Genomic DNA, 17,499 nt, shown 5'->3' with positions numbered 1-17,499 from the left:
GGACCTCACCCCTTCTCCCCGCCCCTAGTACAGTTCTATCTAAGCTGGGGTGAATCTCCACTCTCAGTTTCTTCCCTAAAGGCAAAGAGTGACCACACTAAATTTTTGGGGACCCCCCCCCCAGGAACTGGTTTCTGTTTCACCTGTGTCAGAGCAGCAGTGAGGCCCAGAATATTCTAGCTCTCCAGTGGCTGCAGAGGGTACATGCAGTGACTGGAACCCCACAGTAACAATAGCAAAGACCCTGGCTCAGTGCCAAATGCATAGGCTCACCCCTCTTTGGGAAGGATAGTGCGTCCAGTGTTCCACCTTCTGTAGGGGTGTGAAAGGGCTTTATCTTGCCTATTCTAAAATAGGAATAGGGATGGGTCCTGGTCCATTAACGACTCTTCAAGGCCCTCAGTACTGAGAAGGTGGACTGGACCAGCGATTGTCCTTTCCCACAGCACCTTGCTTTACCCAGTACATTAGTTGAGAAACCACAGTACCCACCTATTGGAGGGAGGGCCACTTACCCCGATATAATCATATAGAAACTGTATCAACCAAATCACTGCTTGGCCTGTTAGTTCTAGCTTCTTATTGGCTAACTCTTACATACTAATTTAACCCATTTCTATCAATCTGTGCATCACCACGTGGCTGTGGCTTACTGGCTAAAGTTCTGGCATCTGTCTGTCTCCAGTGGGGCTACATGGCATCTCTCTGACTCTTGTTTCCTTCTACCTTGCTATAGGCCAAGCCAGTTTCTTTATTCATTAACCAATAAAAGCAACACATAGACAGAAGGACCTCCCACATCACCCACCCTTTCATGGAAAAGGGAAAGGAGTAGATGACAAAGACAACGTTCCCACTTCTCTGAGTTCTACACGGTGGACTGGCTTTTGTCTTGTCTGGCTCACACTGACAAGATGTGACATGCTCTAGATGCCTCTGGGCAGGAAGGGCAAGGAGGACTACTTGGGCTGGCATGAAGGACTGAGAGGCCCACAGGTTGATTGTATTAGTCATAGTTTGGTGAGGTCAGTCTGTAAAAATTAGGGGAGATAGAAGATTTTCTCATATATACTTGGCATTAACCAGTCAAGGAAAAGGAGGACACAGAAATATGATACAAACAAGTAGGAGAAGAATCTAGGAAATGAGTCTCATGAAACCATAACAACTTAATTAATATATAAATTATGTAAATATGTAAATACATGAAAAGATATAACATTGATTCTATGAAAAAGTATTCAAAATTGTTGGTGTTTTTTTTTTACTCTTATTATTCTTTACTCTTCGGGTTTTCTTGGGGGGGCACCACCCAGCTCCCAAATAAATGCACACAGAGGCTTATTATTGTTTATAAATTCCTGGCCTTAGCTTGGCTTATTTCTAGGCAGCTTTTCTTTTCTTTTTTTTCTTTTTTTTTTTTTTTGATTTTTTGAGACAGGGTTTCTCCGTAGCTTTTTGGTTTCTGTCCTGGAACTAGCTCTTGTAGACCAGGCTGACCTCGAACTCACAGAGATCCACCTGCCTCTGCCTCCCGAGTGCTGGGATTAAAGGCGTGAGCCACCACCGCCCGGCTAGGCAGCTTTTCTTAAGTAATTAATCTATCTGCTTTTCTCTCTAGGCTTTTTATCTTTTCTGACTTTTGTAAATCTTACTTTCCCTCTTACTCTGTGACTGGCTGTTTGGCTGGGTGTCTGGGTGTCTGGTCCTCCTCTCCTTGTTCGTTGGCTCCTTCCTTCTTTACAGGTTTCTCCTTCTAGTTATCCTCTCTGCCTGCCAGCCCTACCTATTCTTTCTCCTGCTTCACTATTGGCCATTCAGCTCTTTATTAGACCATCAGGTGTTTTAGAGAAGCAAAGAATCACAGCTTCATGGAGTTAAACAAATGCAGCATAAACAAAGCCACATATTATATTAAAATAATATTTTACAACACAAAGCAACCATAATGAAAGCTCTTAAAGAGCCCAGCTGAAAGTGTACGAATGGAGTTAGAATTCCAGCAAAGTTTTGAAGAAATGTCAAACAGAACTTGGGGTCGAGGTAGTCAATAATGAATTGAATAGCTCAGTGTCATAGCACAGTAGACTAGAGCGTGTGACAGGCCCCTTGAGACTGTTTAGTCAGAGCAGTCAAGATAGCGCAAAGGCCTGTGACACAGTGTAAAGGGGTCAGTACACCGTGAGGGGAATCTGGAAGGAGAGAGAGAGACCAACATGACCGTTGAGATGGGCAGTGGCTAACCAGCTCTCACGGAAAGGATATTCAGATCCACACAACAAAAGGGGCCAAAATGAGAACATTGGTAACAGCTACCTCTGGGAGACAATATCAGACAGTGAAAAGACAAAGAGAATTACAAAAATAGAGAGAAAAGCCACTTGCTTCATGGATCAATGATATGGTATTCCCCTATGTATGCTATTAGTATGTTTTATTACTATTGGTTAAGAAAGAAGTTGTTTTGACCTATGGCAGAATATAGCAAGGCGGGAAAACCAAAAAGAGATAGAAGAAGATAAAAGGTAGAGTCAGGGAGATGCCACATAGCTGCTGAAGGAGACACCAGAACCTTACTGATAAGCCACAACCTCATGGCAATACACAGATGAATAGAAATGGGTTAGATCTAAGAGCTAGCTAAAAATAAGCCTGAGTTTGGACAAACAGTGTTGTAATTTATGTAGTTTCTGTGTGATTATTTGGGTCTGGGTGCCTGGGAAACACAAGTGCAGTCTCTGCTTACAGACCAGAGCCCTCCTTTGTCTCTCAATAGATTTTATTCCCCCAGAAGAAATATCAGGTAAGGATAGAATGGCTGATAAAAATACAGAAAGCAGAAATCTACCAACATACAACACTGAGCACAGTGAAGATCTCCTTCAATATGGAGAAATGCTTTCTCTACTTTCCTTGGCAAACAAATCTTGAAACAATTTAACACAAGACCTGTTTCTTAGCTGGGTACAGTGACTTATACCTATATTCTGAGAGCTCTAATGCAGGCAGGAGGAACGCCATGAGTTTGGATCAGGTTTGGCTACATTGTGAGTTCCTGGCCAGTCTGGGCTACAAAGTGAGATACAAAAAAAAAAAAAAAAAAAAAAAAAAAAAAGGAAGAATTGTTAAAATTGTTCTTCACGTTGAAATGAAAGGATGCTAAGAGGAACAAAGAGGGCTTTTATGACAGTGCACAGCAAAGTCAGGCTGAATATATCAACGAGCGTAAAATAGGATAATATTGCAATGGTGGGTGTATCATCACTTTAAATCTTAACATAGAATTTATACATTATTGTAGGAATCCATGAGCTCTTAATGGAGTTATTTAGTAATGACTGGGACTCTGCAGGGGTAGGGGTGAGGTGTGGACCTCAATATTACGTCCAGGACTCGTTCCACACATTTCTGGTATCCTCACTGGTTCCATGGCTACAAATTATGAATTGTTTAGAAGGAGCCAGCATCAGTTACCGTGTAAGGATTTGAGCAGGGTCAAAGTGTGAGGCACACTTTTATTCCTGAAAAGAAACGGAATGCTGTGTGGAGCCATAACTAGCTGAAAATACGGATATTTTAGTAAGAACATCTGAGACTTCAATGTCAGTCTGTCATGGCATTATCTGACTCCGGACCAGACTGTCAACTTTTTAAAGCCGCGGTAGCCACTGTGTAAAATGAGACTAAGATTGCAAGAGAGTCTGACCCGAGACAACAGATGTCAACGCCTGTAATTAGCCACAACCTCTGTAGAAGCCCAAGGGTTTATTTCAGAGCCATCTCTCCACTCCTTCTCTCCCACGACCAAGTGTGACATTTGCTGAGCTCTTTCTGCTTTGTAGGTTTTGTGATTTGTTTCTATTTACACAGAAAGGCACGATATCCTGAACAAACTATCTGAAAAAAACAAACAGGCAAAACACGAATGTCCTCTTTCCAAGGAGAATCTGGAGTTCGCATTTTCCATGCACAGAGCTGCACAGCTCGTGTGCTGGCTCCCAGATGAGAGTCACCAGGACCACCATTCAAGGAGCTGTGCAGCCAGAAGGTGCTTTAGGAGTCATGGTACCTTGTAGTCAGATGGTTGGAACATGAACAGAGGGATAAAGAGAACACTGAAAGGGAGCAGTAGCTCTTACTGTCCTCCAGGCCAGAGCACCTGAGCTATACTCCCCATTCCACGATGAACAAGTCTAGAGATAGGTGGGAGGTATTATGAACTTTTATGTGTATGTTTCCCTGTGCAAGCAGACGTGTGAGCTCATGCATGTGAAGACCTGATGTCATTGTTGGGTGACCTCTTCCATCATGCTCCATTATTATTATTTTTTTCCATAGAGGGTTTCTCTCTGAACCTGGAGGTCCCTACTCCAGCTGGGCTGTCTGGCCAGTGAGACCCAGGGGGTCCTCCCATCTCCCACACCCTCACGGCACAAGTGTCTTGTTGCAGTTGGCTTGCATGAGCAGCTAATCAATGGTTAGCTCTGAGCGCCAAGTTATTGTGAACTGGACCCTGGCAGTGATCAAATGCCCACCCTCACCCCTACCCCTACCCCTACACACCCCCATCCCTACGTAATTCTCCTACACACACATCTGAGTCCTTAGTGGTGGCTTTTGCCTCAGCAGAGCCCGGGCACCAAGGCACAGGCTCTTGTGCCCATCTCAAATGTCTCCGCTTTCTCTGCCACACGCTTTGGCAGTAACCTGTGGGGTGCCCTCCGTCTTGAATTCTGTGTGTGTTATTTTTTGACATGCCACTTTTCTCGATAATGGCTGATTTACATTTTTTTAAAAATACAAGTCAGCTCTTCAGAGAAGAGCTTGACACACACTTTTCAGAGTGATTGATACCAAGACACACACATCTCGAGAACATTTTATAGTTGGTATTTTTTTTTCCCTCAGAGTTTTGTGGCTGTTTATTTTTCTTGAACCCAAATGTCAGCCTGCTGGTGACCCCTCTGTCCTCCTGGCTCATTTTGCTGCCGCCTTTCGGGATGACATTCTTCAGCACAGGGCTTAGCCAGTACAATGGGCTATGTTTGAGCAAGTCAGTTATTTTAATTACACCATGTGCAGTGCAGGCTGTTGCCTCACAGAAAGAAGAGACGACTGTTTGCTGAAAGCCTCAGGAAAAGTCACATGTTGTCATCTCACAGAGCAGGAACTTCTGAACTCTTGAGTTGAAGACAATAGAATTCTTTAATTTGTCTCTCTTTTTACCTCTGAGGAGCATTCTAAAGGTTTAAGTAGTTGCATGTAAGGGATGGTGCTTTGCAGGTTTTATAATTTCCACGCCCCCCTCTCTTTTCTTTTCTCTTGTGGTGTTTAGCTGGGGTGAATCTGAGGAGTCAGGCTCCCGGACCTGTGCTCTGTAGAGTGAAAAGTGAAAAACCAAATACTTGTTGGTTTGAAAGCCATCGGCTGTTATTTAGATTGAGCATAAACCATCTTATACCCCCAACTGTGTTAGTGTGTGTGCCCCCTCTCCTTCATCCACTCTGTTGTTTATCAAGCATTCTGGCCCAGACACACTCTTCAGCCCCAGGTCCCCTTGCATGGCCTTCATCCATCCTCATGTACCAAACCCGAGGGGCAGTCATTGCTCCCCAAGTGAGGCTGGTGGGAATTTGTAGGTCAGGGAACTGTCTCTGTTGCTTCCCCAGTTCTCTGTGCAAACTCACTGTTCCCTAGAGAACAGAGCTAGAGAAAAGGGCTGCTGAAAATAGCAGGAATTAGAACATTTTGTTTCTTTCTCTACCAGTTGCTGTGATTTTTTTTTTTTCCTTTTCTTTTGCTCTCTGTAGACGGTATGACATGTGCCTGGCTGTGTTCTGGGGTATGCGTGTCTGGATCTATTCTATTTTAGCATAAACCTGAGAAATTACTTGTATTAATGACTTCAGCTTTGTTGCCTTGAATCCATTCCCCCTTCACTCTTCCGTGCTCCGTGTCAGGTGAGGATCCTGTGTGGAGGGAATCTTCCTGGCTGCCTTTGACTGAAGTCTTCAGTGCTCTCCTCAGGCATCACAGGACAGGCAGTGTTAGGACTGTGCCCATGACTCGTGCTCAGGGCCGCCTTCTCCCTGTGTCTCCCTAGTGGGTCCTCTCTCTTGTTCTGGTCGGACGGAGATTCTCCTGGGAGACTCTCGGGAGCTGCCTTTGAACTTTCTGTTTCTCTTTCTCTGTGGCATCTCCTCAGGCAGCCCCTCTAGTCAAGAGGTCTAGCTTACTCTCCTGCATGCGCCATCTGCTCCCCATCCTTGCTACATCCTTGCTATCCTTGATACATCCTACTGCATCTGCCTTCCCAGGGCCTAGCCAACGTGCGGTAGAACTTCCTTTCCGAAGTTATTTAAGCTCCTCACGTGCCTTCTCGTGGTCATGTTCTTGTGACATTTTCAGAGAAAATGAACCCTTTTCCACACCCTGTCTCCACATGGCCCTCCACGTGCCCTTCATCACGCTCCCTCTATCTCTCCCCTCTACGTGCCCCCTCCAAATGCCCTCTCCACCTGCCCCTTCCACATGTGGCCCCCTCCACCTGTCTGTCCCCTGTGTCATCTCCCTAGGTCCCTCCCTGTACATGCCCTCTTCTGCAGGCATGGCTAGGCACATTTTTGGGGACTGGTTCAGGAGAGGCTGTCTTTGGAGCACTGCATTTGAGGTTAGTGGTGGGTTGAAAGCACCATTGTGATTCTGACCGGCCACTGAGTGTAGGAATACTTCCTAGGGATGCTTCATGGGTCCCGTGATCCAAGCAGGCCAACTCTAGTTTGTATTGGAAGCACCACCCAAGGCCTATGGAGGAGAGATGATGAGCAGGGGCTGTGAGGAAAGCTCTCACACTATATCCTGTCCCTTCCCAAAGCCGAAGCCTGGGCTTACTTGTTCTTATCTTCCTTAGGTATACATTACATCATTCCAGCACACCTTGTTCAGTATCCCTAGCCACATAAAATACTTCATGTTTTAATATAGAAAATCATATTCAGCCTTGAAATAATCTTTATTTTAGCGTTCATTTTGTTGTATTTTGTTGGCTTGCTTCTTATATAGAACCAAATTGAATTAAGCTGATGACAGTAATGGAAGAATTCTATATCCAGTTTTATTATAATCTCTCTCGCACAGAAAAAACAAGAACAAACAAACAAAATTCACAAGACACCAAGCACAGGTCAGCTCAGAACGTAAACAATGGATATTTCCCTGATGCAAAATGAAGCCTGGGGCTTCAGCAGCTGTGAGGTCATTCGCATTCTGCACACAGCATTGCAGATACCTCATCTTCAGAGCTCTGAAAATACTGCTGTAGCCAATATCTGTGCCATCTGAAATAAATAGATGGGTTTTATCTGCAATATACATCCCAGCACACCGTGCCTGAATTACTTCTGAGTCCTTCAAGATTAGGGGCATTTCTATAATCAGCGATGTAAAATTATTTGATACCTTGTTACTTTAAGATAAATATTTTAACTAGATAGCTGAAAGGAAGCTGGGATTCATGCTGGGAAATTGATTTTTTTTTTTCAAATCTGATTCAATCTGAGTGAAGTGAGATGTTCTTATAAGTCGCTTAGATGACCGCTCCAGCTTCAGCACTGCCTGCGGGAGACCTGGTAATGAATTTCTCAGTTATGCTTTTATTGTGGGATCTATCATCACTGCTTAAAAAAAATTTCCTCCTTGATATCTGCTAGCTCCCCTGTTTTGAAAGCCGCTGCACAAAGCCACTTACCTGAGAAAACTTGCACTTGGAGCTTGCCAGCAAACATTCAGGTTCAAAGGACCCGGATCAGGGTCATTTGCTCTGGGTGAGGACCACTATGGATATTGCACTCATCACTATGATGGTCAAATACCTGACAGGACGTCAGTGGAGGAGGCTTGGTGCTAGCTGTTCCTTAAAGGTTTGGTAGTGAACATACCTGGTCCCTGTCTTTCTTTCTGGGGAGGCTTTTTACAACTGCTTCAATCTTATTACTTTTATGGCTATTGTTTTAGTTTTGGTAAGTCCCATGCATCTAGACTTGGTTTATTTCTTTTAGGCTTCCCAGTCTCTTTGGAATATAAACTTGCAAAGTCTTCCCAAACAACCTTCTGAATTTCATTAGATGATATTGCCACATCCCCTTTCACCCCTAAGTTTATCAGTTGGGGTCTTCTCCCTCTTCCTTATAGCTGGTTTCTGTAGGATTTTTAAAAATGTTGTTTATCTTTTTCAAGGAGCCAACATTCGTTTGACTTATTGTCCATGATGCTCCCTTAGTCTCCTGAAATTCATCTCTGACCTTGACTTCTCCTTGACACCTACTGTTCTGGGGCTTGTCTTGTTCTTGTACTTTTAAGGCATTGTGCTATGCATCATTAAGTTATTTGGAATTTCTCTGACTTAAAGTATTTTTTTATTAATTCTTTGGGACTTTCCTACATTGTATTTTGTCATTTGCATCCTTACCCCAGTTCTGGTTGACTGAACAGGAGCCATACCCTTAAACAGCCCAACTCCCCTCTCAGCAGCTATCAGTTGCCCACAGATCCTTAGCGAAGGGGCGGGATTTCCTGAATACTGCCCCACTCAGTGCTACAATACTGTCTGACTCCATCTTGCCTATGCCTTGTGCATGTTGTTATAACCACTGTGCATTTGTGTCTGTAGCTTCCCTGCCATTTCCCTGTAGTCACCCACCACCTCTGGTTCTTACACTCTTTCTCCCTCTTCTACAATGATCTCTGAACATCGTGGGAAGGGTCATAATATGGCTATCTCATTTAAGGTTGAGAATTCTGCAGTCTTTTATTTTCTGCACCTTGACCAGTTAGTTGTGGGTCTCAGTGTTAACTTACACTTACTGCAAAAAGAAACTTCTCTGATGTGATCTGAGATAGATTGTAAACTATGGATATATGGATAAGTCATTTGGAAAAATTTTAATACTAGGTCTACTTAGCAGAATAGCAGCAGTAGATTCTCCTCTGCAGTGTAAGGCCCAACTAGCCACAGTTCTTGGCCCTGATGATGGAGCCAGATATGGATTCCATCTTTGGGTCAGGCCCTAAATCCAACCAGAAAATCATTGGTTACTTCCATGATGTCCATGGCATTGTGGCGCCAGTGGGCACATCTTGCCAGGATGGTAATTATTGTTGCTTGCAAAATTCCCAGCTGGGTAAAACCTATCATCATCATCATTACCATCATCACCATTATTGTTATTATTATTATTTATTATTTTACTCTGGAAGGGTGAATATATCACCTTTCAGCACTACAAAAGCTAGCCAGAAATGATGGGACTTCCAAGTCGCTGCCAACTTGATTCTTATCTGTTCTAACACTCAGGCATGCATTGTCTCCAGCAATGAAGCCTTGCTTCAAGTTCTTGGGGATGTCCAGCAGCATTGGCAACAGCCTGTAATATTTGGGTGGTGTGTGGGGCCTTCCTCCAGCAAAAATCAATAATTCCAAAAGGTAACCCATTTTCAGCAATAGGCTATTTGTTAGCCTCTGGAGTCCAAAGGGGCCTTGTCACCTCACTATAGAATAACTCAGTTTAAACACTTTTAATGTCCATATGTGCATATGTTTTAGGAAGTATGTACAGTAATAGTTTTTTATATGACCTTTTCAAAAGGTTTGTGTTCAGGGTACTTATGACCACTTCCTCCAGCCTGGTTCTCCCCCAAGGTCTTTGCTCTGCAGTGTCCTGACACAACATAAAATCGACTAGACCTTTAGGGAGGGTCCATGCCACAATCAGCATCTCCCCAATTGCATCTGAGTCTACTGAGACAGAACAGAAGCCCGACAAAACCCTATGAGGGCCCCCTTCCAATTTTTTCTCCTCTCAGCCCCTCGGGTTCCTGCGGCTACATGCCTATCTTCACGAAGATGCCTTTGAGGGTGACATGCCAGAAAATGCAGACGCTATTGATGTCTCCACAGAAACATGTGCGGCTGCTCACTTCCTTGTAATGTAAACAAGGCAAATGTGTGCAAGCAGACAGCCACAGGCCGGCCAAACCTGTCAGTCAAAGAGACGAAGCATTGTCCTGCTGAAATTCCTTCGGCAGGGGCTGTTGTGTCAAAGCAAGCTTTGCTTTCCCTGTGCTAAAAGAACATGCCCCTTAAAGGATTCAGAAACGTGGGGCCCTCAGAGGGAAGCCTGTCACCCCCTATGATTATTTAGGTCAGTGGTTCTCAACCTGAGGGTCACAGTCCCTTTGGAGGATGACATTTTCACTGGGTCACATATCAGCTATCCTGTATATCAAATATTCATGTTACTTTTTATTACAACACTAAATAACAGTTATGAAGTAGCAATGAAACAGGTTTACCGTTGGGGGTGGGGGGGGGTTCACCATCACATGAAGGACTGTATTAAAAGGTTGCAGTATTAGGAAGGTTGAGAACCACTGATTTAGGCATATGAATTTTGCATACTTCTGTGATTTTCTAACAAAATGAAAGTTTCTCAAAACTATCTATTTAGCATGAAACTATTGTGTCAAAAGAATAAGAAAATGTGGGTGAGATAGGATTTTTTGTGCTTTTCCTTAAACACCCAGTATGAACATTGTAACTCAATTCTTGACCATCAGACTTTGTCAATACAATTAAATTTACATTTTCGATGAACTTGGTTGAGTGTCCATCCCTGTCTTTCAGCTTCATCACAATCTGCAATGACTTTATTCATCAACTGGATAATACATATTCTAATTAAAATGTTGATATCTTATTAAATGACAACCTTCCTGGACATGGAAATAATCTTTTCCCTATCCATTTGAAGTGTGCTTGCTATGTTTTATGTTAACTTGGCATAGTCATCATGATTTAGGAAGAGGGAACTTCAGTTGAGAAAGTGCTCCTACTAGATTGGCCTGTGAGATATGTATATACATACACATGTGTTTATACCATAGAAAACACTATCCTGAGTGAGGTAACTCAGACCAAAAAGATGAACATGGGATGTACTCACTCATAAGTGGATTCTAGCCATAAATAAAGGACATTGAGCCTATAATTCATGATTCTAGAGAAGCTAAATAAGAAGGTGAACCCAAAGAATAACATATAGTTATCCTCCTGGATATTGGAAGTGGACTAGATTGCTGGACAGGGGTTGGGAGCATGGGGGTGGGGATGGGGTGGGGATAAGGGGAGATGGGGAGAGCGAAGGGAGAAGGGGAGGATGGGGAGAGCTTGAGGGAATGGGATGGTTGGGATGGAGGAGGGGTGGTTGAGGGAGCAGGGAAGTAGATATCTTAATTTAGGGAGCCATTTTAATGTTGGCAAGAGGCTTGACTCTGGAGGGGTTCCCAGGTATCCAAGGAGATGTTCCCAGCTTGTTCCTTGGGCAGCAGAAGAGAGGGTGCTTGAACTGGCCTTATCCTATAGCCACATTGATGAATATCTTGCATATCACCATAGAACTTTCATCTGGCAATAGATGGAGATAGAGACAGAGACCCACATTGGAGCTCCCAAGGTCCATATGAAGAGCAGAAGGAGGGAGAACATGAGCAAGGAAGTCAGGACCGTGAGGGGTGTACCCACCCACTGAGACGGCGGGACTGATCTAATGGGAGATCACCAAGTTTAGTTGGACTGGAACTGATGGGGCATGTGATCAAACCGGACTCTCTGAATGTGGCTGATGGTGGAGGCTGAGGGAGAAGCCAAGGACAATGGTGCTGGGTTTTGATTCTACTGCATGGATGGGCTTTGTGGGATCCTCGTTTGCTTGGATGCTCACCTTCCTGGACCTGGGGGAAACAGGGAGGACCTTGGACTTTCTATAGGGTAGGGAACCCTGACTGCTCCTTGGGCTGGAGAGGGAAGGGGAGGAGGAGTGGGGGGGAGGGGAGGGAAGTGGGAGGAGGGAAAGAGGTGGAAATTTTCAATAAAAAATAAATAAATTTTTTAAAAAAGGAAAATAAAAGACATTTTAAAGCTTATGTCTGAACTGGAGTACTGTTTTGGGAATAGAGTTGTTGTGATCTTTTTAACTTAATAGTATTCTTTTTCATGAATTAAAAATTTCATTTACATTTTTTTAGAAAAATGTATATATGTGTAAATATATATATTTAAAACTATTTTGATTGGTGATGATGTGGGAATCCCCAGCCTACTGTGAACAGTTCCACTCATGGGATGGAGATCCTGAGTTCTATAAGAAACCCAGGCTGGGCAAGCCATGTGGAGCAAACTAGTAAGCAGCATCCCTCCATGTCTTCTGCATCAGCTCCTGCCTCCAGGTTCCTATCCTGACTGCCATGGATGATGGAGTACAAGGTATAAGATGAAGTAAATCCTATATGCTTTCCTCCTCAAGTGGCTTTTGGTCCTGGTGTTTTATTATTGTGATAGAAACCCTAATTAACAATAGATCACTTATTAGCTATCTGGTTTATTTGTCACTATTTTTATCAGGTATATAAAACAGTGGGTTTCACTGGACATTTCTAAATATGCATATCATTGTCTATGTATGTGTGTGCTCATGTATTTGTATCTGTATATATGTATGTATATATATATATATATATATATATATATATATATATGAATATGTATGTGTAAGGCAGTGGTCATTCTTGTGGAGCCACCCTCCTTATTTTTTTGAGACAGGGTCTCTTAGTGGGACCTGGGCCTCACCAATTATTTCAGACAGCTGGCCAGATAGATCTGGTTCCTGTCTCTGCCTCCATCTCCCATGCTGTCTCTGAGCTGGGATTACATGTAGGAACTAGACTATGCAGCTTTCTGATGTGGGTTCTGGGGCTGAATCCAGGACCTCCTGCTTTCATAATAAGTACATTAGTGATTGAGCTCTCTCTCCAGCCCCTAAAGAGTTCAAAAACGTCAACTAGTGTTGGCATCTTCTGAAGACTTTGACCATCTGATGCTGAATTTTCTAATTTCATTAATTCTAAGATTAAGTATCTTGTGATTTTTTTTTTACACAGCATTCATAATTTTAGGTGAAAAAAGAAATAAGTGATTTGGGACACAATTTAGAAAAATAGACCAAACCTCAGAATCCTTGAAGCTGTAGCACAGGTAAGCTAAAGTCTGTAATCCTTCAGGCCTAACAGGGCAGCTCAGCTGCCACGCCATACCACGAAGGCCGGGAGGCCTCAAGCCTCCATTGATCCTGAGCTATGGCGAAGGAGCCTGGGATAGGTTTAGTCCAATGGCTGCAGTGTGAGCTCCAGAGGTGAGAGAGGGATGCAGCTGGCTTCACCTTTTCTTTGGTCCCTTGATCACCACAGCATCCTATCCACTTCCACACGAGGAGGCAGAGCCTGAAAGCACCTGTCCCTGAGGCTGATTCTCATATGCCCACAGAGATTCCACCCCACAGGGACCAGTAGGGCCCATGCTAGGTGACACACCTGCTTGTGTTCCAGTGGACATGTAGCCACCCAAAGGAAGGCGGCCTTCCTTGGTAAGGTTCAGGAGAACAAGGTGAAGAGCTGTATCAATCACAGAGAGTCAGCCCTGACACAGGTCCAAACACACAAAAGCGCTGGATGTCTTTGTGCCGTTCTAATGCTCCATGATGAAATATTTAGTGTTTGCATACCACTTAAAACCCTTTCGAGTGGCTTTATATCAGTTTCCATAGTTTTATATTAGCTTGACACATCTTTCTGCTCAATCATTGGAAATATTTGTCGCTTTTCCATAGCTATGAGAACCTGGAATTTCTGTTCAGATGATTAACGGTGTGTTTCTCCTGCTCTTTTTCTGATGTCTTTAAGTCACTTTCTTTGCGATGCTTCTTCTATGGTGAGAACAGATATTAATTTGACAAGATTTGCTAAGACCATTCGCAAATGCCACAAGCCCTGTTACAAATTCGTTATTCAAGATACAAAGGTTTTAATGGTGTCCAGGAGCCAGAGGCAGTGATTCCTATTTCCAGCTCCCTCCTTGCCATCTTGCTCTCCTCCTGTCAACAAAACCTGTTCCAAGTAAGGAGCATTGTCTGCTAGCAGTGAAGACAGAGAGGGCCCTCCTCCTTATCTTCTTTGCAATGGAAACCTCGGAAACCTCCAGGCTACATGACAGCAAAGAAGATAATCTCTTTTCTCTTTCTAATCAATTCTCAGGGTTTTTTTTTTTTTTTTTTGACAATTTAAAGAAAATCCTCAACGTGTATTTTTAGACACGCGCATTTTCCTGTGTTCCTGTCTGCTATCCTGCTTCGTTCTGGATCATTGCTGTTACCCTGTCCACCTCCTCACCTGGAGAACTCCCCGTCCCTCTTCCTGGCATGTTCTCCAGTGTGCGCTACTCCTCGTTCTGCCTTTAGAAGGGCAAGGACATTCGCTCACAGTGGAGACAGTAAACACCTGCTGTTGCTACATCGTCTTTGTTTCTTGCACTCTTTCTAGGGCTCACATGCAGCCGGAGTTCGGAATTTAGCTGCATTTTTATGTCTTGAGTCTCCTGCTTGAGATGGATGGAGCCCCGAGATCCTCTTTTCTTCTCTTTCCTCTCAAATTCTGACTCCAGTGATCATTTTTGTTTAATAAAGCATCATGTGCTTATTCCCACTCTTAGTAAGTGACTATTGCTTCCCCCTGGGGTGGCTCCACTTTTAGTATTGCATTTTCCCCATTCATTTGTGTGGAAATTTTTGTTTTAGGTTTTTAAAAGAACCTTAAACAAAACAAAAGCCATACTTTTTGTCACCAAGACATGTGAGCTTAAAGTGAGTAAAACTGTAAAATGTCTTATTTGTGTGTACCCCCTCATGTGTGGGTGTATGTGTATATGTGTATGTGTGCATGTGTGTGTATGTGTGTGCGTGTGTGTTTGTGACATGTCTACAAGTGCGTGTGGAGGCCAGAAAAAAACGCATCAGATTTCCTGGGGCTGGAGTTAGAGGTTCTGTGAGCCATCTATCATAGTTGCTGGCTTCCTCTTATAGCAACCAGTGCTTTTAGCCATTGAACCATTGCTCCAGCCTCTTAAAACTTAGTTGGGCAAGGTTTATGGCGTTCTGCGGAATAACCTCTGAGGCTGACCTCTGACTCCTACATGCATATGCAAGTATCCATGCTTGTATATCTACACATAATAATTTAGGTGGTCCACACACACCCATTAGCATCTTTACATTGCTTTACACAGAACCTCTTGCTTGGAAGAAATGCTCAGACAATGGTAGAAACATGCGTGACCCCTTACTAACCAAAGGACAGAGCAATCAACTCAGACACAAGCTTTGAGTAAAACAGTTTGGGGACTCAAACTCTGGAGTCAGGGTAGGTGTCAAAGGCTTCCTGAGTATCTGGCAGAGTAGACAGTACAGTATTTATTGTCAAATTAAAGTTTGACACATCATTTAATTTCTCAAAGGAATATGAAAATGTGTATATATGATCAAAATACCTTTGAGACATATGATTCTGTTTGTTATGTTTTTAGGCTAAAAACTTGATTTCCTAGAGAAATATTTAAGTTATGTTTTGAATAGAGCCAGCAAAAGTTGAAAGGATGTGTGAATATATTGTTTTTCAGGGTTTAATTAATATTTGTGGGGATAAGAAATAACACACACATTAAAGAAGTAATATACGATGTCTAAACTTCTGCTGAATTCCCAGGCATCTTAGGACTTCAGGTTTTCCTTTGGAGATGAGGCTTACTTGTATTTATATTTACCTCATGGTTCTAGGAAATAGATTATTATCATTAATTTGCTAACACTTATACTGAAATTAGTCCTAGATACATCTCCTGAAAATTTCTTTTGTGAGAAATTTGAATTAAAAAGTATCTTAATGAGGCAGGCGGTGGTGGCGCATGCCTTTAATCCCAGCATTCGGCAAGCAAAAGCAGGTGGATCTCTGTGAGTTCAAGGCCAGCCTGGTCTACAGAGTGAGTTCCAGGACAGCCGGGACTATTTCACAGAGAAACCCTGTTTTAAAAAAAAATTATCTTAATGAATGTTTAGAATTATATATAAATATATTAACATATGGTTGTGTACATATAAATACATATTTAGAAGATACACATAGTTATACACACTAGGGATTAAACCTAGGTCCTTCCTTAGGGATACTAGGCAAATGTTCCCCACCTGGACCATAGTTAGAATAATTTAAAATGTACAGGAACATACACAGTAAGAGGGATCGATTCCACACACCCAGTTTCTATTACTCTTCATGTCCTAATGTGGTTGGCACCATGCAGTTAATGGAGCCAGAGTGACTCTCTGTTAGTAACTGAAGCCCATGTCTTATTCAGTCATGCTGGGTGGTTTTTAATGCCCGTGTTTAATGCCCTTGCTCTAAGCAGTTGTATGTTCTTAAGCCCTGGTCCGAGGTCATTTTCCTGCTGTGATGGCTTGGTTGTTCTTACGACTACTGCAATGTGCTGATCAACAGAACGTGAGGTTCTATGCCTGAGTAGTGGCCCACTGTTGGGACCGCCAAGGGTTTTCTCATGATTAACCATGGGAGGAGATGCAGAGGTCAAAATGTCCCTCTCGCCACACCATGACAGGTGTTCACACTGCTGTCAATGTGGTATGACCTGGGTCAGCTGACTAAGGATCGCTTTTCTTGAGTAAGCAACAGGCAATAATTTTATTGAAATTGCTCCATTTTCTTATGGTGTGGCTTCAGCTAGGAATGAACACTTGAACTGAAGTGTAATCACCCCCCATAGACATTGCTTTCTAAGTGAAATCATTTCAAACTTTCCAAAGAGAAGGGCTTGCTTAGCATTCATGCTCCATCACGTCTTAGCGCTCAGGAGGATAAGAAGCCCGAAGGCACTGACTACAGACGAGCTGAGTTGGGGATGACATCCTGATGTTGCCCTGGGCCACAGCACCTGGGGTGGGTATGCAGCACCCAGAGAAGAGGGCCCTCAGCTCTCCCGCATGCAACAGCAGAGAGGATTTGATGGGGCATGGTCACTGCTGTGTAGGTGGACAGGTGTTGTGGGGAAGAACCAAGACTGGAAGACACCACCATCCTGGTTATTGCCTGTTCTATTCTAACCATTCATTTGTTTTCTAAATTAGTTTACAGGTATGGGTAACATTCCTGTCCAGTTTTTGTCTCAGTCTACTCCCTTTGGGTTATCCTTGTTGAGTCTCTCTCATGGAAATTGGAAATTCACGCAGTTACACCCACACTCTGCTCCCCTGCCCCCGTCATCTGAATTCCTACCACGTCTCTTTAGCTGGACCAGCGTCTATTGCTTAGCCTCTGGCCTCTATGCCCGGCATTCCCTGCTGACCAGCAGAGGTCTACAAGAACGTTTGCTTTCTTACTCATTTCTTCTTTGCTGTCTTTGGAATTCATTGACTATTTTCTTCATGTGTTCAATTTTGATCTTCAACAATTATGATGTTTTAATAAATCTTTGGAGGTCTGTACATCCTCCAGTGTCCATGGCTTTATTTTTTTTTAATCCTCTGAAATCATGTGATTGTTAAATAA

The sequence above is a fragment of the Microtus oregoni genome, unplaced genomic scaffold, assembly GCF_018167655.1.
Source record: "Microtus oregoni isolate MIOR12 unplaced genomic scaffold, Mior012 000034F_ref0000314, whole genome shotgun sequence".
Lineage (NCBI taxonomy): Eukaryota > Metazoa > Chordata > Mammalia > Rodentia > Cricetidae > Microtus > Microtus oregoni.
Note: the sequence above shows the minus strand (reverse complement) of the source record.